Genomic DNA, 25,390 nt, shown 5'->3' with positions numbered 1-25,390 from the left:
TATTAGAAGCAAGCTGGATCTAAAAGATTATTTCTACACAGCATCCTACAGTCAGTACAATTAATACGTCGGTATTGATGGGATGAATATAAAATTCCCTAATCAGAAGGAAATAATAGTTTTATGTTATTTCATGTAACGTGTGAAGAAATAGAGGTTGATCACATGTTAAAAAATGTATATACTTATTGCTAAGACACACTCAAATAAAAACTTATAATGAAGAAGACATTTCCAGCGACGTTTAGTTAGAGCTGATGATAAATGTTGCTCTTTTGTTATCTCAGAAATGTATATTTGTGGGTACAGAAGTAGAGCGCATGGGGATTTTTCCTATAGTTGCATTGGTCATTTCATCACCATAATAGTGCACAGGTAACTTTCCTTCACATTTGACCACAACTATTCTGTTAGTGAGAAGTTTGCCTTTATACTGACATTTGGGTTTCCTGGCTCCATTGTTCTTTAGGTCACATCTAACAATGCGAAACTTTGCTACACTCTTTGTCGTACCATTCTTCTGATCATATCTTCCTTGACCATTACAAATGGCTTTGACCTGTTTGTAATCACTGAGGATGAATGTGTTAACAGCCTTACATTTGTTTCGATCAGCATATATTTTCTTTTTTTTTCATTTCTGTATCACATTTTTTCACGCTCATCTTGGCATCTACATGCTGTCGTCTAAACTTTTCATAATTTGTTTCATTCAGTCGCTTCTCAATTCGGTTGGGTTGAAGATTGGCTGGTTTTGAGAGTCCAGTAACAAAGGGCAGCACAAGCAGCAAACAGGTAAACATGATCCTCATTGTTTCCTGGAGAGAGAAAAACAGGAACATTTTCCAGATCAAGAAATTAATGCAACAAAAGCGTCATCACTGTAGTGGCAGAAGTAAGTATTTGATCCCCTGCTGAATTTGTAAATTTGTTCCCTTATAAAGAAATAAACAGTCTCTAATTTTTGTGGATGTTTTATTTTACTGGAGAGAGACAAGAACACCAACAGAAAAAAAAACACAATACATGATTTCTTTTCACTGATTTGCATATAATTGAGTGAAGTAAGTTTTTGATCCTCGACAACCCAACAAGAGTTCTGGTTCCCACAGACTGGATTACAATCAATCAATCAGTCCATTACAGATACTCCCAATCTCAGTTTATTATGTGTATAAAGCACACCTGTCCACAGTACCAAATTCTTCCATTCCAACTCCATCTCCACCACCATGGGCAAGATTGAAGAAGTGTAAAAGGATCAGTTACTGAGGTCTACTCGGGCAAGGGACCTCGGGGACAAGAAAAGTCATGGTCAAGACCAAAGACCTCTTATCTAGCTCCATGTAATATCTCGGCTCATGGGGTGAGGATAATCATGAGAAAGGTGTTGGATCAGCCCAAAACTACAGGCCAGTCTTAAGTTTGCCAGTAAACATCTAAATGATTGAGAGAAGGTTTGGGGGGAAATGCTGTGGTCATTTGAAATCAAAAACTTTGTGGCATGAACTGAGCCCACTGTGTTTGGAGGAAGAGAAATGCTGAGTGTAACCCGCAGAACACCATCCCCACTGTCAAGCACAGAAGTAGAAACATTATACTGTGGGGCTGTTTTTCTGCCAAGGATACAAGACGACTTCGCCACATTGAGGCGGCCAGTAGATGGAGCCATGTACTGCAAAATCTTGGACAAGAACCACTTTCTCTCAAGCAGAAGACTGAAGATGTGTCAACGATGGGTCGTCCAGCATGACAGTGGCATAAAACATACCACTGATTCAACAAAGGTGTTGCTAAAGAAGAAGCACAAGGACATGGAGTGGGGCTAAGGCAGTCTCCAAACCTCAGTCCTGAAGAAAATCTGTGGAGGGAGCTGAAGCTTAAAGTTACCAAACAGCAGCAAAGAAATCGAAAGAATTTAGAGAGTTTGTGGAAGGAGGAGTGGAAAAAAATCCCTCCTGAGATGTGAGCAAACCCAGTGACCAACTACAAGAAACATATTACCACAGGGCTAGGAAATAAGGGTTTCTCCACCAAGTACTAAGTTGTGTTTGAGATCAAATACTTACTTCACTCAGTGAAATATAAATCAATTCATTTATTTTAGCAAATACATTTTTTTATTCAATTTTGGTTGATATTCTGTCTCATTACATCAAAATAAAAATTAGAGACTGATCATTTAATATAAGTGAACAAGTGATCAAATGATTATTTCCCCCCAGATAATAGCTTCTTTTTATGACCATGTTTTTTCTTTTTTGTCTTTTGAAAAGCTGCTGGCCAACAAAATTTTATTCATAGATGTTTTTTGCATTAGATAAATTTGCAAACTGAACTCCACGCTCCCAGAACCTCTCAGTCTGTTTACTTTTCATTTTAATTACTTGTTGTTTCTTTATTGACTTATATAGAAACCCACAAAAGTTTGTTTAACTTATGTAACAAATGAATAAAGCAACTAAATTTAAGTAAAAGGATAATTTTAGTATTTCTGATCCATTCTTTACAGAATTTTTCCAAAACATTTTCAAACATTCAGATTTGTCTTTTATTTTCTTGTTAAACCTCATAAATGGCGAACTAAAAACCCTGGAATATTGTTTGAAACGTTGATATTTTAGTCTGAAAAGGAGCATGTTTCGCTTTCTGGAAGCGATTATTTTGAAACTGGAGCACTAATCAGTACTTCTCCACACCTGTGGTGCACGTGCTGCGCAGACCCTGTCGGGTATGCGCTGCAGAGCATGCGCGCCAGAGGAGGGGGCTGACTTACTTGAGCAGGAAGCGCGGACTGAGAGGCAAGTCGAAAAGGAAAGACGGAAGATCGCTGATGAGGAAAAGCAGAAAGAAAGAATTTAACTGAGCTTGAAATGAAACAAGAGCTAGCGAATCTCTGCTGGACAGGTAATTACCGCTGTTTTGTTTAATATTCTATTTTAAACAGTGTAACTATGAAGCTAAGACGAATACGGATCATATATTTTCATACAGTTATGTTCCAGGTTGATGTTTGTGTGTCCTCACTGTAAAGACCTCAGGTTATTGGAGAGTGCCTGAAAGGAAAATATGCGCCAAGGATCATTTAAAAAATAATAATTAAAGTTTTAAACTTGCTTTTGGTTGATTTTTATTTTTAGGTTTTAGCTTCTGTGAAGCACTTTGTGATTTTTATCTTGAAAGGTGCTACATAAATAAAGTTTTACTTACTTACTTCACTTTACTTAAATGAAACTAACTAAAAACATATGTCATTACTTTCTTATTCCTTTTAATGATGACTTTTAAAATCATTAAATGATAAAATAAAATAATATAAAATAAAAATAAAAAATCAATATCAATATAACAGCTTCCAAAAATTCAATATCAAAACCAGTCTAATTTTTACTTCAGTAAATATTTTGAAACTTTTAGGAGAGGCATGGAGGACATGTAGAACAATAATATTGTGTAATTTTTAAAAGTATTACTTTTTTTTCATTTACAAACATTTGGTAGCATGTAGACATTATGAAGGGGCTGCATTACCTAATTTTTTTTTTTTTTTTAAAGTTACATTCACAAGATTAAACTTGACTTTTTTCACAAAGACACAAATAATATTGTGGAGTTTGCTGGTAAGACCTTATAATCGTAGAAATATTTGAATATGCCTGCATAGCAGTTCATTTGGGGCGATCGTTTCTCAAGAGTTGGGAGTTCGCCTTGTAATCGGAAGGTTGCCGGTTCGAGCCCCGGCTCGGACAGTCTCGGTCGTTGTGTCCTTGGGCAAGACACTTTACCTACCGCCTACTGGTGATGGCCAGAAGGGCCGATGGCGCAATATGGCAGCCTCGCTTCTGTCAGTCTGCCCCAGGGCAGCTGTGGCTACAACTGTAGCTGCCTCCACCAGTGTGTGGATGACTGGGTGTGTAAAGTGCTTTGGGGTCCCTAGGGGGGACTAGTAAAAGCGCTATACAAATACAGGCCATTTACCATATGACAGAAGTTTTTATGTAAAGTCATTTAAATAAATTTGATGGTTTTTTAACTCTCAGTTGAAGAGTTCATGAGGTGTATCTAAAAGCAACTTCTCTACTTGCATCCACACAATGAACCTTACAGAGGGAAACGGTCATTGCACTCAGTCATGACAACATTCTTGTTAAATACAATTATTTATATTAGAAAGTTATGAAACTTTTAAGCAAACTTTTCCAACTGAGGACACTTACCGTACTTTTTGCTTTACTGATCAGTGGTTGGTTGATTAACCTGCAGGAGTTCAGGCACGAGTCAGTCGTCTGGAACAGCAGGTGGTGAAGATGTCTTCAGTAAATGAAATGCTCTAAAGGGGAATTAAAATTGAACATTATTTGAGCATAAATTTAAAAAAAAAGATAGTCCTCTGCCTCTGCATGCACATTTCTTCTGCACGATATGCATGGTCACAGAACCCAGATGATGCATGTTTTGAAGCCCATATCTGGATAGTGAATGTGAGTATAAGTGTGGCAGGAGATTGAGTTATTCAAAATAAGCCTGTTGTCTATAAAAGATTTTAAATATACAAAAAAAAGGTTCAATCTTACCAAACGAGGAGTCAAGATGAGCAGAGACCAGATCTAGTGCAGCTCAGCTGTTTTTAAATTCTACCTGAGCTGGTTGGAGCTCATTTGTGTCACAGAGCAACAAATAACACTTTGGGGGCTTCAGCTTTTAAACATTTCAGCAGCCCCACCTTAAATAATCACTAGCATCAGTGTCTACATCACTAGCCCACCAGTTCCAAGAAACTTTAGCACTGCTCTGTTTGTGGTTCAGAAAACATGCTGCAAACATGATGTGAGGACCAGTGACCACAACAGCATTTGCAATTGCAGCTATTTTGCAACTATTTTTTCAATTCAATAAACCAAATGTATCAAAAATAAATTAATAAAATATGGATATTTGTGAAAAGACAAGTACAGAAACTGCATTTTGGCTTAGTTTTTGTAAGTAAATAATGGTACTGTGTAATATGTTTTTTGTTTTATTTTTAATATCCTGACCTTTCTGCCAGCCTTTGCAATCAGAATTGTGATCTGAATGCACTGTGGCGCCCGACACATTTTGCTTTTGCGAAACATTGTGGTGGCAGATTTCTTTTCTTATGCATTATTTAAGTCATATGTGATATTTTATGTGATTTTGTTTTTTTTTAAATCAGATGTGATATTTTAATCATATCACATTGGTAGTAAGTAAGATCACTTTCTCACTTAGTTGTATGCATGTGCATTACAAACGGGCCTTATGCTCTATCACACATATATGCGCACAATGTGAGGCCATTGTAAGTTCATAGGAGACGTTAAACAGATAGTGAGACACCTTCTGCTTATCAGGGATCTAAATCTTTAGGTGACGGCCAAGCAGAAAACAAACTGTGAGGGAGAAGAGTTTCAGGATGGGGCTCATGGTATAGCCCCCCCCCCCCCCCCATGAGTTTGGCCAACATGTAAGAGTTTTGGCTGGGATGTTTCTCTCCACATTGCAATGTGTTAACACACTTCAAATCAAGCTCACTGGGTGTATTGTAAGTTATTGTTAAAACTTCCATAACAACAGTGACATAGAATGTCTATAGTCTCCTTTTGTTCATGTTAATCTGTAATCTGTTTATGTATTCATTTCTATTTGTGTTATTTCAGGCAAGAGAAAAAAAAGAAACAAGTGGAGGTGAGGGTTGAATAAAAGGATTGAAAAATGCACAATGTATTGCCAACTGCTGCACCTGCAAGACAAAAACAAACATGCAATAGAGGCCAACCATCCTGGTACAAGTCGAGAACATGGTCCCCGGTGCCCAAGAACCACCTGGCATCCAGAAGGTGGGGAGAAGCGTCCAGCCAGGAGGGCTGGAGTGTGTCCAGGGCCAAGCCACAGCAAGGCCCACAAACACAAATTCTTTGCTCACTCACTCTCACCTACCCATTTGTGACACGCAGAAAAACATAAAGACACAGTGGGAGGTGGTATGCAAGAGCAATGACAGCTTAGCCACCATTTTTCCAGTCACTTTATACTTCTGCTGCCTCAACCATAACACAGGTCTACAAGATCAGTCTGCTCAGTTTTTTTTCTGTCCTCAGTGGAGATCTTGCTGCCCCAAAATAATTGAATCTCTGTAGCAGATACAGCTGCTCTGTTATTTCTGGGCCAATCATGTAATATTCCGAGTTTCTAGTAGCAGCCTTTGATGGCTTACCACACTTCAATGGACCAAAATAATGAAACAATTTTGACATAGGTTTGATCTTAAGGATCTAATAGTTTGTGTTTGTGCATGACATTGCAGCACAAACATGTATTTGCAAGATAGACTGGAATAAATAATGACGCATCAAACATTACATAGGCTGCAGTGAATTTCTGTGGATGCAGGCTATTGAGCTTTGAGGTTCCCAGTCAAACTTAGCTTTTAAGCACATGCTAAAAGCACTTTTACTCTTCTATTTTTCATAAAGAGATACCACACCCAAAATATTAACTCTAAAAAAAACCCGAAACCCAATCACAGGCCATTTTGCAGAGTTCAAACCTGCAGCTGCAGCTGCAGCTCAAAAAACAACTAACAGTGTTTGTAAACGTGTCCTGGAGTTTATGCAGGTGCAGACGGTGCTACTGCTGTAAGTAAGCCTAAGAGCCTCCAGATCATTTATTCAGGCAATATGGCAATAAAGTCATCACTGCTTCAAGCACTGCCTATATGATCTGGTCAGAGAGCAAGGACAGCAGCAGTCCTCTGCCCTTGAAGAAAAGACATCTGCCCAAGATGAAGAAACTTCCTCTCCAGAAAATGAGGGGACAATCTCCAAAGAGGCTGACTGCATCACCACTGATGTTGAGGTGTGAGGATTGGAGGATTATAGATGAAGTGGAGATGTGAGCCTACACCAGGATAAAGCAATACATAGCATGTTGGATAACAACACTGGAAGTATCAGGAAGTAAAAAATGGCATGGGTTCAGACTCCAACTAACGGAGGAGCTCCGAGGACAACGACTTTCCATTCGGTCACCTTGGCAGAGGAACCCCTCAGATGAAAACTGGCACAGGGGAAACAACCCAGAGCTTCCTCCCCAGCTCCTCCAGTTGCAACAGAGGAAGATTTTGTTGTCTGTCTTTGGCTTCACCAAAACTACCACGGTGATATCCCACATGCCAAAGCAACAGAGGAATGTGCTTCTTTTGACAGCAACACACAAGGAACCAGCAGTCATGATGGGGAATAAAGGATGCGTGAAAGCAAGAAGCAATCCTGGACTACAATAGGCACAAATGTTGCTTGGATAACTTAGAGAGGATGTTGGCACCTCGAGTTGTAGAAGGAAAACTAACGGATCGCTGATGGCTCTTTTCTCCAATCTCCTGGATGTCTTGGGATACGATGTCTTTGTCCTGCCAGAAACAACTTCACTGAAGTGGGGGAGTCCTCTACAACCTACAAATGAAGAGCTGGGGCACATGCTGGTGACCTCAACAACTGCAAGACACCCTTGTCCCTGATTCTAAGCCACTTCTGCCATTGATCTCAAGATACAGTAGTCTGAACCAGAGTGTGACCCACACCCCACCAACAAAATGAGAAGAAGGTGCAAAAGGCGCACCTCCAGGATTGGAACAGCAGCACCTTGCATCAGGTGTAGAAAGTGTGCCTACAAAAACCACTCTAATCTGGTTAGCACATCTTGCTGCTAATGAGGATGCACACAGAAGCACAGACTGGAATATAAATTTTGATCATTTTAGTGGTTATTTGGTCATTAAATTGCCTTTCTGGTCACTAACACACCATGATTTATGTGTGATTTTCTTTTTGGCCATTCACAACCCCCCCCCCCCCCCCCCCCCCCCAAATAAAATAATAAAATAAAGTAAAAATAAATCATTGTTACCGTTACTGGTACTGACCTGCAATGATGATTTAAAAAAATCATCATTAATATGCTAAAAAATGTGAACTTTATTGCTATTTTCCCCCAAAAGTGTAGTAATAATACATGATCTGACTGGTATTCAAAGGGTATAATTTCTGAATTTGAATTATATTTTGGTTTTCATAACTAGGACCGGTGCAAATTTCAAAAATGAAGTCAATAAAAGTAGAAAAATGTTTTAATATATATTAATTTTATAGCATTTTGTAAACGTAAACAGGGGGTAGCCATTTTTGGCCACGAACAAGCTGAGAGGGAGTTTTTTTGTTTTTCTGTCACTGCACAACAAATACTGCACAAAAAAACAAAGATGCATAAAACTCATTGATACTTTTAATTATTGCTATACATCTAACCTCCATCGTGGTTAAAATTTGCATGTATTATTTAGAAATTATTCTTAATATATATGAATTTTATGGCATTTTTTTAAACGTAAACAAGGGGTGGCCATTTTTGGCCACGAACAAGCTGAGAGGGAGTTTTTTATGTTTTTGCTCTCCCTGCACAAAAATAACAATATAATCAATGTTGATGTGAATCAATTACATGCCCCAGACTCTACTATTAATAATACAAGAAATTTCAGTAGCAATGCAATTATAGAAAATTGCGAGATTTGAGGTTGTCTTCCAGCTAGTGCAGTGGACAAACCAACTGGTGTTTAAAGGGTTAAAAGTTTAAAAAGTAATAATTATTTTATATTTATGAAAAGAACTGAAGTTGATTAAAAGCTTAATGCAGAAAAAATGGCAAAAAGACAAAAAAAATAATAAAAATGACAGACCTAATCTTTTGGTGGCCACGTTAGGCCACGAACAAGCTGAAAGGGTAGTGATTTTGAACAAACCCAGAGGGTAAAGACACATAATTTTGGGTATTTATGTACTGTAGAGATAGATAGTCCAGGATCCGTGTGGTGAGGTGATGGTCCACACCTGTGTAATCCACCTTGTCCTTCAGGATTGTGGGTATAATCGTGTTGAAAGCATTGGAGAAATCAAAGCACATGATTCTCACAGTGCTCCACATACTTTCCGGGTGAGCAAGGGATTGATGTAGGAGCTGGATGACAGCATCATCTCCCCCAATGTTGGGCTGATAGGCGAACTGAGCTCACCTGGGGCCGAAGATGAGCAAGGACCAGCCGTCCAGGGTCTCCATCAGGTGTGATGTCAGATCCATCGGCCTGTAGCTGTTGTTCATTTAGATCTGCCTAATTGATCATTTATCCTCAGCACACTTTGAAAAGTGTGTTTATGTTCTCTTGCCTGAAACTGGACAACATGTAAAGTCTGAATTCAAACACAGGTTGGGGAAACCTGCACTGAGCTGAGACTGAAGAAGTCACTTGGATGAGTGACAGAGCGTTCCTCCAACTGAAGATGCTACGTCCTGATGAACAAAATTAACTTTTCGGTACAGGTCCCCAGATGTTTTCTCTGCTCTGAATTCACAGATCATATCTGTTTTATCTTACATACAATCATGTAGAGAAGAGTGTTTTCATAGGAATCTATAGAGTACTCTGAAAAACTAGGCACACTCCATGAGTGAGTAGCTTGTAGAGCCACCTTTTAGCAGCAACAGTGTCACCAAATTGTTTCTGTATGACTCTTAGTCTGTCACACGGTTGTGCAGGACTTTTGGCTGACGTTTCTTTACATTGTTTCGTCAGTTCATTGAGGTTTGTGGTATTTGTTTATGTACAGCTCTCTTAAGTTCCCAGCACTGTTTTTCAGGTTGAGGTGTGGACTGTGACCGGGCCATTGCAACACCTTGATTCTGTTGTAGCTCTGCTGATGTGCTTGGGATCATGACCCAAACTCACTTTTGACTCCAGAGTACTTGGTATACAGGGGAGTTCATAGAAAACTCAATGACTGCAAGGGGCCCAGGTTCTGTAGTTGCAAAACAAGCTCAAGTCTTCACCCCTTAACCACTGTGCTGACAGATGGTATGAGGTGTTTGTGCAGTATGCTTTGCAACTTTGCTAACAAACTTGCAGCCGTGCTGTCATGCTGTTTTTAGAGAGAAGAGACTTTCTCCTTGCAACCCTTCCAAACAAGCCACACTTATTCAACTCTTTTATAACTTGACTGTCATGTACTTTAACATTTAACATGCTAACAGAGGTTTGTAGAGTCTGACATGTGGCTCTGGGATTTTTGAGCTTTTTCTGACCACTGCACAGTTTGACCCTGGGGTGAATTTTCTGGGACATCCGTTCCTGGGAACATTATGACATTGTGTTAACACACACCTGAATACTCCAGACCAGCAAACTGCCAAAACTCATGCTTTTATAGAGGTGCTCACATATGCTGATGAGCAATTATTCAAATGCAGTGGATTAGCAGCATCTGGCTGCTACTTACCTTCTAATTTGCACTGAAGCAATAAAGGTGCTTTCTGAATAACAGGAGCTGTCTGGTGTGATATTCATATTTAAAGTGAATAATCAGAATCAGATTACTTTAATCATCCCTAAGGAAATTATGTGGGTTACAGATTCTCCAAGACAATAACAGTAACAGATTAAACTAATTAAATAAAACAATATATTACAGTGTTTACAAATATAAGACATAGCACTAATATAAATTGCTCAATTATAAATATCAAGAATATTACAGAGGTGAAATATATATGATTGACATTTAACAATAACCTTGAAAGGGTATAACTATTGCACTGTGTACTGTGTATTAGATTGTACAGGGAGATGGCCACAGACAGGAATGATTTCCTGTGTTGTTCAGTGGTGCATTTTGATAATCTCAGTCTCTCACTGAATGTGCTCCTTATTTTGGACAACATCTGCCTCTCAGACACCCTAAATGAGTCCATCCCCACTCATTACTGGCCTTGCGGATCAGTTTATTGAGTCTGTTGGCACCTGTGTCCCTCAACCTGCTGCCCCAGCATGCAACAGCATAGAGGATGGCACTGGCCACAACAGACTCGTAAAAAATCCTGAGCATTGTCTGACAGATGTTGAAGGAACTCAGCTGCCTCAGAAAATAGAGACGACTCTGGCCCTTCCTGTAGAGGACCGTGGTGTTTTTAACCCAGTCTAGTTTGTTGTCTGTGTATACTCCAAGTCCAGTTACAAAGCAGGAGCAACTTAAACATAGTTTTGAAATATACAATTTATATTTTTTGTTTCACATTAAAATTGATTGATTAAAAGTTGTTTTTTTACAGATAAAAAAACATTCCTGCTTAGATTTTTTTTTCGTTTTGTGAGATTTTAAGTGTTAATGCAGTCAAAATGAAATAACTGTAAATTCTTATATGTGCTGTTGTGCTGGAAAGAATGACACCAAACAGGGCAAGATGAGCAGTTTTTTAAAGTGAAATATATGAAGGTAAACTTAAAAGTTTATAACCATTTATAACCTTGACTTCAGAGTTTTACATGACACAAAGTGTTACATTATAACATGTGTAGTTAGTGTGTTAACATCTAGAGTTATTGCAATTGTAGAAGTTTCTTCTGCTCTCAGAACAGATTCAGTTGTTCACAGTTTCGGGACACGGTGCATTACCAGGCTGCAAACACTCACAAGGTGTTGAGTTGTGGTCATGAAAAGAACAAAGTTGTTAAAGACAAGTCTCTGATGCAGTGTCATCAGACTGTTGACAAACCCTCAGTCTAGCCACAGTGTGACAGCACAGCTTTGCTGAAAGTCACGTTTTGCATTGCTTCTCATGAAGTGTTTTCTGCTCTTTATTTCACTTGACTTGAATATATTTACTTGGACAAGCATCTGATGTGTAAATCAGATCCAACTGAATGTTATCAGAACATACAATGATTTTTTTTTCTTTTGGTAATAAGTTGAGAATGAGGATTTGGAGTAACATTGAATATAAAAGTTTTCCCTCTCAGGGGGTCAGTTTCTATGTTGGATTGTAAACTCACTTTAGTAGTTCTCCTCTTTCATTATTCCATCCATGATCACTGATGAGAAGTTAATAGGCATTAGCCATATCAATTTAAGACATTGCACAACTTCATATTAAAAGATTTTAATGTGTGTATACTTTTTAATTTTTCACCATGAGATTGAAGCCCATAATAAGTCATATGAAAATGAAAAGGTGAAGCATTACCTTCACCTTGAGCGATGCGAGAAAATTGTTTGCTGTTTTTTGTAAATATGGGCTTTAGGTGGACACTGTGCCTTCTCCATGGTTGACAAGTTACTCAGTACTGTGCCGAGAAATTCCTCTTTCTGTAGAATACTACAGAGTGCTTTCTTTGATTCATAGAATCAATAAGTTCTGTATTTCATGCAAAATTTGTTCTTTTTTTCTTTTCTTTTTTTGCAGACAGCTCGTTGATGCTGCCTCATTTTAAAGTATGATTTGTTTTATTGGAGTCCAGCAGAGGGCAGTGTTTCACTGTCAATAGATGAATGTCTGAAGCTTCAATTGTGTCTTCAGATTGGATTAGGTTGTAATTTATGTTGTCTGTGCGATACTAAAATTATAATGGGATGTTGAAGCTCTTCTAAGTCCTCACCAGGTTTTGCTCAAATGCTACTGATATAAACTCACAATATATTGGCAGTAAATTATAGAGAGGAGAAAGGAGGAAACAAAAGTCAATTATAAAGTTAATGGGGCTGCTTGGAGCCATATCAACAGTTTAAATGATAAAGTTACAGATATCAGGGGGAGAAAATAAAATAATATCTGTGGCTCATCAGTAAGGCTCCACAAAATGTCAGACACATGACACAGAGCCAAACCTCTGCTGGAAAATACACACCAGAAAAGTAGATACAGTGAGATGATTATCAAGTTTTGCACAAAAGCGAAATGCCTTATTTTTATAAGCATTTTAATGAAGTTTTTTTTCTGATTCTGTTTTCTGTGAGTGAGCAGCGCCCTCTGCAGTTTGTGTGTGGAAGTGTAAAAGCTTACAGCACCTGGTATTCCCAGGCGGTCTCCCATCCAAGTACTGACCAGGCCCGACCCTGCTTAGCTTCCGAGATCAGACGAGATCGGGCGTGTTCAGGGTGGTATGGCCGTAAGCGAGAGAGGAGACGTTCAAAAGGCTTTTTATAGATGATGTAGAAACATTCATCATCTATAACTATTGGTCTTAGTTGACTGTTCTCCGTCACACTCCGTAACACTGCCCTGCAGTAAATGATCAGTTACACTTTTTAACATTAATTTGATATGTTATAGATGAAACATTATGATTATACAACTACATTAGGCAGCAACACGCTTTTTACAAAGTAATACCACACTGTTTTTTCCCAAAAAATGACATCTGACAATAAAGCCTAATTTGTGCTTTTCAGTATCAAAGAAACTTCGGCTTTCACAATTTATTGCACACTGAAAATGCTTAGCTATGTCTCCAGTAAATCTTTTGTAACTTTGTGTAAACAGAAAAGTTTGTTTTTTTTTTTACTTTCAACCACAGAAATCTCATTTTGTATGACTACAATTAAAAAACAACAAGAACCACAACAACAAAAAATGGGCAATCTGGGCAAAAAGCTACCAGAATGTTGTCTGGGATTTTACACATTTATTTCTTACAATTTAAGTCCAAAAATCGTACTGACAGATTTCTTTCTTTGTCAGAACAGCTTTTCTTTAACACCTAGAAAAACTGTTAAATAAGTGACACTGACAGAAAGGAGACTTTCACTGGTCCAGACGGCTTAAGATCAAAGTGGGCTGTATATGGTCCGCAATATAAAATGAGTTCGACACCCCTGGTGTAATCTATCTGTAATGCAGCAAATCTAAATCTGTAATCATCTATAACAGGCCTTTTATGCACTCAGTCCCTCGCTTACGGCCATACCACCCTGAACACGCCCGATCTCGTCTGATCTCGGAAGCTAAGCAGGGTCGGGCCTGGTCAGTACTTGGATGGGAGACCGCCTGGGAATACCAGGTGCTGTAAGCTTTTGCACTTCCACACACAGACTGCAGAGGGCGCTGCTCACTCAGTGGAGGCAGGTTAAATTAATCTCTTCCACTTGTTAACTGAATTCTTTTTTCCTACCCTTCCCAGATCAGGGAGTACAATCCTTGCTAAAGTCGAGTAGAAAGCAGGCAACTATTAAAATTCCTCTCGATCAATCAGTCAATCAATCAATCAAGCCTTTATTTGTCACATGCAAAGTTTACACCTGCAGTGAAATCAGATTTGTCCTAACACAAAACTATTACGCAGACACAGTGAACTTTCAGCAAAGCCCTCTTGCACTTGGTAACAATATCAGCTATATGAGTGTGACTTCTATTTTAAAAATTTCCAAATTATGAAACTTACTGATGAGTGGTTGGTTGGTTAACCTGCAGTCAGTAGCGCTTTTTGATATGGGCGACCTGGGCGGTTGCCCAGCAATAATGATTACACAGTGAGAAGGTAAGTGAATAGAAGATTTCTGTTGCCATAGCACTTTCTCACACAGGGTCATATGATTTTTGTTGTTTTCTCTGTTTTCTTTTATTAGCTGACCAGTGGGGTGAAAAGAGGAAGATGGGATAAAAGACATGCTTTGGAAGAGAGCCAGAAATTAATAACACTTATGACTCAATACAGAGAGGTCTATTATACAGGGTGGGCCATTTATATGGATACACCGTAATAACATGGGAATGGTTGGTGATACTAAAGTCCTGTTTGTGGTACATTAGTATATGTGAGGGGGCAAACTCCTCAAGATGGGTGTTGACCATGGTGGCCATTTAGAAGTCGGCCATCTTGGATACAACTTTTGTTTTTTCAATAGGAAGAGGGCTGTTTACTATTTACTCAAAGACAGCAGGTGTCACAATACGGCTGTGTGCAGGCAAGAGTAGGACCCAAACGCAAACTCGCAGAGACAAAAAGTAAACCCAAAAAACACAGCTTTATTGCTGGCGTGGGACACAAAAAACAATACTAAACTAAACTAAACTGGGAAAACTAAAGCACAAGGAGCCACGGGGAAAAAATCACACAGCTATGAGGGAGGACGCAACACTGACAAAGAGAAACATGGGGCTTAAATACACTGAGGGATAACGAGGGGGAATGAGCCACAGGAGGAGAGCACAGCTGGGAGTAATTAGGCAGGACGAGACAAGGGAAGCAAAACTAGAAACATTAACATAGGACAGGCTGTGAAAGTAAAACAGGAAACACACTGACGGAACTCAAGACATGTAAACTTAACAGACTGGGGAGACAGAACATAGGGACCTGAAACATGGAACAGAAAGGCACAGTAGACACAACATGGGCTGTGTCCCATTTCAAGGTCTGCACGCTTGAAGTACGCGCACTACGCGTACTACGTACGGTGCGTACTATAAGTACGAGAAGTGCGGAAGTGAGAGGCGTGTGAAATGGGACGGTATATGCTTCGTCGCGCTGTTCAGGTTGCCTAGCAACCATGATACTAACCGCGAGACACTTTACATACAGCTTTGTTTGACAGAAATGAAGGAGAAAAATGTTTTGTTGGTCAATCATTTTTGTCATGACATCACTTTGATGAACATAACAACGCCACAGAGGAAGAGCAAAACAAAATGCAGGAACACAGGACCTCTTTCAAAATAAAATGGGAAACATAATGAAACGCAAACATGACAACATAAGAAACACAGACATGAAGCACATGAAGGACAAGGGAGACTTAACAGGGGTTGGATACACAAGGGGAATCTAATAAACAAATGAACTTAGACAACCTAATGAACAAAATAAACTCAAACTTAAAACGCTGGGTCAAAAGACCCAGGATCATGACATCAGGCAAATGTAAGCCTGACATCTTTATTAGTGAGTGTAACAAAAACAACATTTAGAAAACATGATGATAAACATCCAACTACTGGAGTTATGTAAGAGTATAAATGTAATAGTAGCTGTCAGCAGTTATAAAGGATATTTGACAGCATATAGCATTTACATTTTGTGCTCGATAATGCAGATTTTTCTGTCCTGGGTGCAGTTTGCACTTTACCATTTCACTCCTGTCCTTTCTGCCAATAAAGATCAAAAAAAGAAAGATTTGTGCTTTAGAGAGTCTCTGCTATCACCACATGAACTGACATCAGCTGATTGTGAGAGAGGGGAGATCTATGGTAAATGGACTTGTTCTTATATAGCGCTTTTCTACTCTGTCTGAGCACTCAAAGCGCTTTATACAACTAATTCATTCACCCATTCACACAAGCACTTTTTTCTGACCTAAGTGCTAAGTAGTCTACCATTCATACGAGATCTAGAAGTGGTCAGTGACATCCCACTCCAGGAACTCAGTCATATAGTGATGCTGCAGTGCTCATAGAAGCTCAGCCTCATTAGTACTCACATAAACATGTTTCCTGTGTATAAAGAGCTAACAGAGCTCTTTAAGAGCCAAGTCTGCATTACTGTTGTGATTATTGTGAACACAGTGTTGATCCATTAAAACATCTTTTTACTCTATTAGAGAAATCATTGGGTAGCAGATCGGTGTTCAGTGTGATCAACAGAAAACATATCACGTGACCTGTTGTTGAATTCAGACCTCATATTTTTTCAACTTTCACACAGCAGGACTGAAGGAAGTTAAATAAGAGGTTATTTATTATTAATGACTGAACACAGGCGGCCAGTTTTCTCACTAATATTATAACGCTAATGTATATCAGAGAGCTACAGTCAGCAGTCTGTTAATGGAATTAAAAGCACATTAAGGACAAAAATGTAACTTTGTGGGAGTCATTTCAAATTGAAAGGCATGGTCATCATTAACATCACAGGGTGCTTGTGCATAGAAACACATCAACAATCAACAGAGAGCCATTTATACTTTTTGTTCTCAAACTTGCTTTGGTGCAATAAACAGACGCTGAGGGGCAGTCACGTCTCGAGGGACTGCGTTTATACAGGAAGGGTTCATTCATTCAGGAGTGTGCATGGGTGGGGCCCACACAGTTTTTGACCCTGATCTCTGGAGCAGTGGCAGTGAGAGCATTGACTGTGTTACATTAGGCTACATAACTGTAACATCAGATGCCTGCATTTCAAAACATTTATACGTAATAACTGAAGAAACAACAGCATAAACATTTGGAGCTTTACTTCTTTTGGGGACATCAGTGAAGACTCATCAGTCTGAATATAACTTATAAGCAGCATCGTGACTGCTGCGACAGATTAAGAATATGACACATATATAAAAACGCCAAATGTGTGGGACTCAACAAAACAGCCATTTGAACTGTTACCTGATTAGGGCACGTGGATGATGAGTCAGCAGTCTGAATTTAATTTACATGCAACACCGAGTGACTTACTGAAAGTAAGGTTCAGTTAAACAGATCATCTGTTCTTAAGAATATGAGGAGCTGTATGTACAGGATTTGCTGCAAATTTGTACTCATATTCATCACACCTGGTTTTTAAACAAATAATAATAATTTAGTGTCACTTTATTTGTGATTCTTGCTCAAGGATACTCTATTTTTCGAACCATAAGGTGCATAAAGCGAAACAAAACAGTCAGATAAGTCAAACTTTACTTAACTCGTTCTTCTTGCTTCCTCCACTTCTGTACCAATGATTCATTAATGTTTAATTCTCTCGCACCTGCTCTATTCGCATGTTGTTGCAGTATATTAATGACTATCCTCGTATTGTAAGTTTGGTCCGTTTACAGCATCCTGCCATGCGATTACATTTGTCCCTAACCATCGGGAACCCTCAGGTTAACTTTTATCGAGTGGAAAAAAGTTAGCATTTAGCCTCCAGCTTCACTGTGCTAATGTTATGCTATAATAGTTGTGTCACTAGCGATCAGGTAGCACATCATTATATACCAGCTAGCCCAACTTCAGTACCAAGAGTCACTGGTGTTTTGTTTTCTGTCTTTGTTTATGTTGGAAGTGGTAGCAGAGCTGTACGTTTGAATGTTTTCAGAAATCTCTCAGTCACATAATGCTTATGTTTAGGTGGAAACCAGTGAGCTAACTTCCTGCTAACTTCTAACTCCATTAAATTTAATAAATTCTGTTTTCATGGATGTCTGGATGTTAAACTTAATTGTAACACCTGGTAAAGCAGCAACGCTGATGATTTTATTAAAGATGAAAGAATTTAGACCGTTTTTAACTCTCAGTGATGCTGCAGTGTTAATTTGACTTTGGGACCTGCAGCGACCGAGTTTTGGACCCAGTTACTCTGTGAGGCTCATGACTACGATAACCTAATGCTCCGACAATCCATCAAGCAGTGCGACGTCGTAGCTTACCAAAGTCGTAGTGCAACATTTTTTGACAGATTTTTGAGCGCTGTGTACCACATAAAATCAGTTTGAGGTCAGTAACCACAATCAGAATTCAAAATTAAAGGATTTTTAGAGCGCCTTGTAATGCAGAACATACAGTACTCTGACATACAGAGTGGAGGAGCCAGGAAGTGAAGCAGCAACCTTCTGATTTGTAAACGACCCGCTCTACCTCCTGAGCCTGAGTTTTTCTCATCAGCAACAAAATACTAGAACAAATGGTTCAGAAGCAGCAAATAGTTTTTATTGTGTTTGCTTTTTTGTGCTGTGTTTGTTTATTGTAATTGAGGACAAAATAAGTACATAGTGGATTCTAATTATACAGGAACCATTGAAACTGCAATTTGTCAATACAACAAAAAATCATATAAAATATAAAAACACACAGGGCACTGAGAAAAGACATGTCAATTTGTGAGTCTTGATGTTTGAAGTGTTCAAAGATCATTTTTTTACACATTTACTCTGTGATCAGACAATAAATCATTTATTAGAAGCAAGCTGGATCCCAGAGTTACCAAAATCACCTTTCACATTATTTTAATACATAACTGTACATCTGTATTCTGCAGTCATTGCTATTAATATATCAGTATCGATGATAAAAGAACCAAATAACAAAATTACATGTTTTTTTACTTTGTTTTTTTTCTTATCAGTAACATTTAATACAGTTTTTTTCTCCCTGCATTTGTAGTAAAAATCGTTTAACTGTTTTTCATACAATATGAGTGGAAATACAAGTTGAACACTTGCAAAACATGTATGCACTTAAAAGACAGGCTCGAATAAAAACTTATGATATGGAAGATGTTTCCAGTCACTTCTAGTTAGAGCTGATGCTAAATGTTGCTCTTTTGTTATCTCAGAAATTTATATTTGTGGGTACAGAAGTAGAGTCCATGTTTCCTGTAGTTGCGTTATTGGATTCAAAAGTCTGTATGTGCCTTTCATAGTGCACAGGTAACCTTCCTTCACATCGGACTACAACACTCACGTTACTGTGAAGTGTGCCATTATTATACTGACAGTTTGGTTCCCTGGCTCTATGCTTTCGTTTACATATAACAACACTAAACTTTGCTCTACTCTTTGTAAAGATAGTATTCTTATAAGGTGATCCTTGACCATTACAAATGGCTTTGACCTGTTTGTTATTACTAATGATGAACGTGTTTGTGTTCTTACAACCGTGGTTAACATCGTAGATCCCCTTTTTTTTCATTTCTGTATCACATTTTCCCACACTCATATTAGCATCTACATGTTTTCGTATAAACTCTTCATAACGGGTTTCTTGCTGCGGCCATTTGAGTTGGCGATTAGCTAATTTTGAGCGTCCAGTGGCAAAGAGCAGCACAAGCAGCAAACAGGCAAACAGGATCCTCATTGTTTCCTGCAGAAAGAAATACAGGAACATTTTCCAGATTAAGAATTTAAAGCAGCAAAAATATTGTCACTGGTCGAAATAATCATTTGATCTCCTGCTTAATTTGTAATTTTGCTCCCTTACAAAGAAGTGAACAGTCTCTAAAATGTATGGTAGTTTGAGTTTAATGGAGAAAGACAGAACAACCAAAATCCAGGACAAAAAAACATTACATGAAGGTTTTTAATTGATTTGCATGTTATTGATTGAACTAAGTATTTGATCCCCTATAACCAAACCAGAATTCTTGCACACAGATTGGATGGCAGTTAATCAGTTACAGATACTCCTGATCTCAGTTTATTTTGTGTGAAAAACACACCTGTCCACAGTATCAGTTTCTTCCATTCCAACTTCTACACCATCATGGCGAGACCAAAGAGCACTCAAAGGACTTTTTACTGAGGTCTACAGGGACAATACAAGATCATCGACCTTCTTCAGGTCTACAGTCCCCCTGCAACATCTTCCTTTGTTGTGGTGTTTGTGTTGCATATGAACGACATCACAGACATTTGGCCACTTTGCTGTAATGATCACACGCACATTAGGTGGTACTTGATTGCAATGGAAAATGAGTTGAGTCACATCAAGCTGATCTGAGTATGTACTAATGGACTATAAGGTCACAGAGTGGTTTAGTCAGTCTCCAGACCTCACAGTCACACAGTCAAGAAACTTAAAGGATTTAGAGAGTTTCAGTAAAGAGGAGTGGCCTAAAATCTGTAAACCAAGAGATGTGAGTACTTTTTTTTAATGACCATCTCTTGGCCAGACAAAATATGTAAACATATTCGGTGACCCTTTAAAGTCACATACTGAGACCAAAAGCACGACTCCGTTTTTCTCTTCTCTTGCTTCCTACATATTAAGAGCCACTTTTCACTGATTTACGACCATCACGTAATTTTTCGCAGCTCTCGAAACTTCTATTTTGAAACTGAAACACCCTAAAAAGTGGAAGCATGCTTCTGCACACCTGAGGTGCACACGCAGCGCAGACCCCCCTCTGCATGTCCGCCGGAGGTGGCTGACTTGAGCAGAAGACGCAGAACATGCAAGAAAGGAAACGACAGAAGCAGAGTTAACCTGAGCTGGAAATAAAACAAGAGTCAGCAGAGCGACTTTTGAGAGGAGATCAGGACCTGATTATTTTTCTAACTGATGGCTACACACAGCTCTGCTGGACAGGTAATTACCCCTGTTTGGTTTAATATTTGAGTTCAAACAGTGTAACTATGAAGCTAAGACAAATACAGATCATATATTTACAGATCATACTGTGATGTTCCAGTCGGGTTTATGTTTGTGCATCTTCACTGTAAAGACTGCAGGTTAGTGTCTGTGTCTGTGAAACACACCTTTAGTCTAATATTGTCATATGTACTTCAGTCCCGCTACCTACTCTTGAAAACGGTGTGTGCATCTACTTCTGCTTCTACTTACTGCAGGAAACAACTTTTTGAACAATAATATTGTCAAAATTTTTAACAATATTACTGCATTTATTAAAGGCAATACTTAATTATTTACATACAAATGCTCACATGCAGACATTATTATTATATGAAGCACCTTGAGGCGACTTTTGTTGTGATTTGGCGCTATATAAATAAAATTGAATTGAATTGAATTGAATTATGGGTATTATGTGCCAAACAATTACAAAAGGCTGCATTCACCAGGTTAAACCAGTTGACTTTCCACAAAGCCATGATAGATAAAGTTTGCTGATCAGAACTTGGTATAATCTTAGCAATAAATAAATAAAATATGCCTTATAAAGGTTCATATGTTGTTTATCACTTTAGCTTTTACAAAACATGAAAATCATCAAAAAGGTTTCTGGTTACTTGATAAAAGTTTGGAGTGGAGTGTTTTTTTTATTTAAAGCCTTTTAAATAACCTTGGTAGGTTTTTTTGTTTGTTTGTTTATGTTGTTGTTGGAATTTGTTTGGGGTTTTTTATAGATGAATTTATGATGTGGACCTAAAGGCATTAAGAGTTCTCTACTTACATCCACACATTGAACCGTACATAGGTAAATGGCTGACTGCAGTTAGGTAATAGTACCTGTGTCTAAGCTGTCACAGCAAAATATTATCTTCATACATGTCAGAGCTGTGTTAGCACTGATATTTATAATAGATGTGATCATAAATAGACATCACTTTTGCTAAATGTAATTATATATTAGAAATTTATCAAGATTGAATTCACACTTTTCCAAATGAGGATATATACTTTATTTTTGACCTCACTGATCAGTGGTTGGTTGGTTAACTGCAGGTGTTCAGGCACGAGTCCGTCGTCTGGAAGAGCAGGTGGTGAAGATGACTTCAGTGAATCAAATGCCCTGAAAGTGGAATTAAAGTTAAACTTGATTTGAAAATGAATCAATGAAGACAGGCCTTTGTCTCGACATGCAGTAATTGCAATACTTATGCATTATTTGCATCCTCACAGAACCCAGATCAGATGATGCCAGCATGTTTTGAAGCCAATGTCTGGATAGTGAATGTGAGTATAAGTGTGGCAGGAGAGTAAGTTTCTTTCTTGGAAGTATGCAAAAGCCAACGAGTTCTTACCGAATGAGAAGTGAAGCCTGGAGATGAGCAGAGATCAAGTCAAGTGCAGTTCAGACTCGCTGTTATTAAATTCTACCTGAGCAGGTTATAGTTCACCTCAGTCACAGAAGAACAAATAACATTTGGCTCTGGAAGCTTCAGTTTTTATACATTGCTGTAGCGCCGCCTTAAGCTATCATTTACATCAATACCTACATCACTAGCCCAGCAGTTCTAAGAAACTTCTCCGTTTGTGGTTCAGAACCTAATGTGACACCAATGACCACAACAGCATGCAGCTGCAGGTTGTCATTCACACCTGGCTTAATGGTAAAGAGGCATATTTGCAGGCAGCTACTTGAAATTATTTTATGTAAATAAAACAAATGTGTCTAAAAAATAGGTAAACAATCAGAATAATTACATTTTTTTAAAATACCGAAAATGCATTTGGCTTAGTTTTTGTTAACTTGGGTGTAATATGTCATGTGTTGTTGTTCAGCTGAAGTCTTCTTCCACACAACATGATGAGTGCCGCCTGCTCCAATCAGAGACAATGTAAAATGCAGCCCTGTTAAAACAATGAGATTAACGCTGCATTAAAATGAACATTTAGCACATAGAGATGATTAAACAGTTTAAATTGAGTTAATTATTTATAAGGCAGTTGCTACACATTAGAGCTCTGAAACGTCAGATTGGACACATTCAAATGTTAAAGCTTTCTCTCTCACAGACTAACAGAAGAGACGTGGTGGAATGGTGCAAAGTTTAAGAGTAAAGACAGAAAATAAAAAGAGAATTCAGATATGGCTCCAGTCTGGGACAGACTGGGTCTAAAGCACAAGTTACCATGGCAATATACCCCAGTAAAAAGCAAATCATCTTTGTAGGACATAAAACCCAGAGCTAACCCTAAAGTTACCTGGTTAAGACAAAACTGTGCTTCATTTTTTGTGACTATTTACATTGTAGACTCTCACTGAAGGTATCAGAACTATGAATGACACATATATGGAATGATGTAGCAAACCAAAATGTTAAAAACAGCCACCCTTTGTTGTGATTATTGCTTTGCACACTCTTGATCTTCATGAGGTCACCTGAAATGGTTTTCCAAGAGTCTTGATGGAGTTTCCAGAGGTGCTGAGCACTTGTTGACTCTATTGCTTTCACTCTGTGGTCCATCTCATCCCAAACCATCCCGATATGGTTTAGGTCAGGTGACTGTGGAGGCCGGGCCATCTGCCACAGCACTCCATCACTCTCCTTCTTGGTCAGATAGCTCCTACACAGCCTGGCGGTGTCTTTGGGGTCATTGTCCTGTTGAAAAAAAAAGACGGTGGTCCAACTAAACGCAAACTGGTTGGGATGGCATGTCGCTGCAGGATGCTGTGGTAGCCATGCTGGTTCAGTGTGCATTCAGTTTTGAATAAATCCACAACAGTGTCACCAGCAAAGCACCCCCACACCATCACACCTCCCCCTCCATGCTTCATGGTGGGAACCATGCATGTAGAGACCATCAGTTCACCTTCTCTGTATCAGTCAAAGACATGGCAGGTGGAATCAAAGATCTCAAATTTGGACCCATCAGACCAAAGCATGGATGTCTACCAGTCTAATGTCCATTCCTTGTGTTTCTTGGTCGAAACAAATCTCTTCTGCTTGTTGATCTTCCATAGTAGTTTTTTCTTAGCTATTTGGCCTTAAAGGCCTGATTCACAGTCTCCTCTGAACAGTTGATGTAGAGATGTGTCTGCTACTGGTTATTGGTCAGATGAACACGCTGCTTCTGAGTCCTCAATCTTAATGTTTATTCCCTGTTCACTTTTCTTAGGTGGAGAATGTTTGTCCTACCAGCTTCTTGGTTTTCCCAGTGCTAATCTGGAGGCGGAGCTGCTGGCACCAGTCATCAAAGTCCTCAGTCAGTCTTCTGTACTTCCCGTCGTCCCCATTTACCAGTAATTACTGAATGATCAGAGAACTTTTGCAGGAATCATTTATCAAAAGTGTAGGAGAAGTCATATTGTGAATAGAAATGGAGTCAGGACTGTTCCCTGTGACGTACCTATACTGCAGAATTCCCATTCAGACACATAATTATGGGCACTTGTGTACTGAGGGTGGTTGGTAAGACTCACCAGGATCCATGTGGTGATGGTCCACACCTGTGTAATCCAGCTGGTCCTTCGGGATTGTCGGTATAATGGTGTTGAAAGCACTGGATAGATCAAAGGACATGATTGTCATAGAGCCCCAAACACTTTCCAGGCGAGGGATTGATGTCAGAGGTGGATGACAGCATCATCTACCCTAATGTTGGTGTAGTAGGTGAACTGAATGGGGTTCAGCAGTGAGCTCACCTGGGGCCGAAGACCAGCTCTCCAGGGTCTCCATCAGATGTGATGTCAGAGCCTCCAGCCTGTAGCTGTTGCTCATTTACATCTGCCTAATTGATCATTTATCCTCAGCACACTTTTCAGTTCCCTTGGCTGAAACCGGACAACATGTAAAGTCTGAATTCAAACACAGGTTGGGGAAACCTGACAACAATTTCCTGTATGACATTTGATCAGGTCTTTTAAAACTTCCTGTTAATCAGGCAACATTCTCAAGCTGCTAATGCACTGTTAAGAAAATCATAGCTTAATCCTCATAGCACAGTCACAAGAAAACAAACAAACATACAGTCATGTGGAAAAGATTGTTTTCATAGGAATCTATAGCATACTCTGAAAAACTAAGAACACTCCAGGATTCAGTCATTTATAGAGCCACCTTTCAGCAGCAATAGCGTCACCAAATTGTTTCTGTATGACTATCAGTGTTTCACAAAGACGTTTGGCTCACTCTTCTTTACATTGTTTCTTCAGATCATTGAGGTTTGTGGTATTTATTTCAGTACAGCTCTCTCAAGTTCCCTGCACTGAATTTTAGGTTAAGGTGTGGACTGTGACCAGGAAGAAATAAGGATGCAAGAAAAAAAAACAAAAAAACAACAAAACTTTAAAATAAAACATGACTCCCTTTTCCTATTGGGAAAAAAATATATATCAGTGTGTGGCATTTGGTACACAAAGATTGCATTATCACGTATCTAGTTAGCATGATAACAT

The 25,390-nt window shown here is 38.8% G+C and overlaps 1 protein-coding gene and 2 non-coding genes across 3 annotated transcripts in view; 2 read left to right on the top strand and 1 right to left on the bottom strand.

Moving 5' to 3' along the window:
* Nucleotides 1-25,390, top strand: part of LOC148096365 (uncharacterized) — a 101,115-nt gene that overhangs the window by 44,083 nt on the left and 31,642 nt on the right. The window lies entirely within an intron of this gene.
* Nucleotides 12,897-13,015, bottom strand: LOC148096372 (5S ribosomal RNA). The gene has a single exon (XR_015717243.1). It is a non-coding gene; the product is annotated as a 5S ribosomal RNA (ribosomal RNA).
* On the top strand, nucleotides 13,794-13,912 carry LOC148096371 (5S ribosomal RNA). Its single transcript, XR_015717242.1, has one exon. It is a non-coding gene; the product is annotated as a 5S ribosomal RNA (ribosomal RNA).

This window comes from Neolamprologus brichardi, chromosome 23 (assembly GCF_056152115.1).
Source record: "Neolamprologus brichardi isolate AB-2024 chromosome 23, ASM5615211v1, whole genome shotgun sequence".
NCBI lineage: Eukaryota > Metazoa > Chordata > Actinopteri > Cichliformes > Cichlidae > Neolamprologus > Neolamprologus brichardi.
Note: the sequence above shows the minus strand (reverse complement) of the source record. Positions and strands in the feature narration are given on the sequence as shown.